A 2,500-nucleotide genomic window follows, 5' to 3' on the forward strand; every position below is an offset into this window, starting at 1 on the left:
ATTAACCTGTTGTTATGATAGCGTAGGCTACTTGCTGTAGATACAGGACATTAAAAACTTTACTTTGATTCAACCCTGTATCATTTTAGAAATAGACATTCACTCATGAAAAATATTTAAATCATTTCAGATATGGCATATTTATCAAGTAATATTTTCACATAAACTTGTAAATGTCATACTAGAACATTTCTCCAAGAACTGTGTTGACAATATGACACATTGTTCTCAAATAAACAGAAATGCAGCTGTACCCCTGTAAACTTAAAATGTCAATCTGTAGAGTAAAATGAATGAGAGCTACAACACGTAGGCTAGTAACTTTACAGCTAGCCTTCATTCTGGACTTTATAAAACTAATGCTAGCTTTCTAGCTAACGTTACACACTTCAGAAAGTGATTGCCATTGCTAACAAAAGTTTAGCAATGCGTCGTCACGGTTTTAGCTGGTGCCGTTTTTTTTTTGGCTTAGTTTTCCAAAACGCTTTGTAGAGTTCAGGATGATGGCTCTTAAGATGTTTAATTCTATTGGTAACGTTAAAAGAGTGTTGTTTCACACCTCTTCGCATCACTGGTACTTTACAAGCACTGCAAATAGCAATTTTGTTATTAGTTTCCAGAATTTGCCGACATGTTGAAGTATGTTGTTGGCGCTCATAGTAACGTAAACATTTGCTTCGCGTACGCATAATTAACAGGTGCCGATAATTAAGTTATAAAGCTTTTATCTGCAGAAGCCGATGTCGAGCCGATGTCATTTGGCATCCCTAGTGGAGATGCTCTGAAATACAACACAATACACACACACACACACATGCTTACACACACACATGCTTACACACACACATGCTTACACACACACATGCTTACACACACACATGCTTACACACACACATCCCATCACAGATACATAGATCATTTATTCATCCTGAGGGAAATTTCGTCCATAAGTTATAGTAATGGACATTTATCATCATTAGATCACCACCTAAAACAACAACAGAAATATCCACACCCTGAAAAGTGTCAACAACAATCTGTGACCTGTTGTAGATATCTTTCTGACGCTGTGTGTGTACATGTGCATGTGTGTGTGTGTGTGTGTGTGTGTGTGGATATGCGCATGTTTGTGTGTGTGTGGATGTGCACATGTTTGTGTGTGTGTGGATGTGCACATGTTTGTGTGTGTGTGTGTGTGTGTGTGTGTGTGTGTGTGTGTGTGTGTGTGTTTGTGTGTGTGTGTGAATGTGTGTGAATGTGTGTGTTTGTGTGTGTGTGTGTGTGTGTGTGTGTACATGTGCATGTGTTTACTTTAGTCGCCTTTGAGGCACACAGGAAGGAATCGCTTCCTCAATGCACACCGTGGGTGAGTCAGTGATGTCATCAAACATGGTGTTTTTTCGAGCGGCCAGCCCAGGATGACAGCGCTTTCTTCTGGTCCCTGCGGCCGAGCGGCGCATATGGATGTACGTTCCGCTCCACTCCTCTTCTCTCCGCTCCTCTCCTCTGATCTGGAGTCAGTCCACTCCCTTAGTCGTGAGTCAGGCAGGCCCCACAACCCACTGGACTGAGTCATGCATGCAGGCTCTAGCTATTGGTCATATGTGGTCAGCATACTCAGAAGGCACAGTGCTTTTGTAGATATTGGTCTGTTTCTAGTATAACTGTCTAATGTACCCATTAGACACATACTAATATTTGCACCAGCACACGTACGTACATTTTTAAAACATAGATAGAGATCAGTGTGTGTGTGTGTGTGTGTGTGTGTGTGTGTGTGCCACACAGCTTGTAAAGACACACATGTAGCTGTGTTTGCACTTATAAGCGTGTTGCTGTTTGACCATCTTGGTTTATTTGTATTGACTCTTTTTAAACCTACTAAAGTATGTGCACCATCATTGCAGTAGCAGTTAGCTGGGCGTGTTCCATTTGGAATCCTGTGTCAAATGGATTTTACCGGTTTGACGTGTGTGTGTGTGCAGTATGTGTGTGTGCAGTGTGTGTGTGTGTGTGTTGTTTGTTGTTGCTGAGGTGAAACTGCGGATGTTTGAGCAAGCTTGCCCTTTGACCTGAGCTGTTTCTAATCAAAGCCACGCCCCCAAGCAGCTGTGCTCTGTTAGGTCCCTCCTCCTTGACCTTTGACCCCGAGCTCCTCCAAACTACTTCTATAAAAAACATCTTAATGAGGGGTTTACTGCAGCAATTGGAAGTTTTATTTAAAGCTATTACTCAGATTGCTGTGTGTGTGTGTGTGTGTGTGTGTGTGTAGTTGGACGACTGACGATGAGGGGGGAGGTGTAGTGGCTTAAATTCTGGGTGTTTCAAACTGAAGGAAACAATTAGTCCAAGCGTCCCGCAGCACAACTGGCCAGGAGCCATTTTGTTGTACGAGCCGTAAGGGATAGAGACAGGAGAAGAAGAAGAGGCAAAAAAACTTCAAGTACTTCCAGATCTTATTGTGTCCTTCCATCTCCACACTCCAGATCCTATTGTGTCC

The sequence above is a fragment of the Alosa sapidissima genome, chromosome 3 (assembly GCF_018492685.1).
Source record: "Alosa sapidissima isolate fAloSap1 chromosome 3, fAloSap1.pri, whole genome shotgun sequence".
NCBI classification, from domain to species: Eukaryota; Metazoa; Chordata; class Actinopteri; order Clupeiformes; family Clupeidae; genus Alosa; species Alosa sapidissima.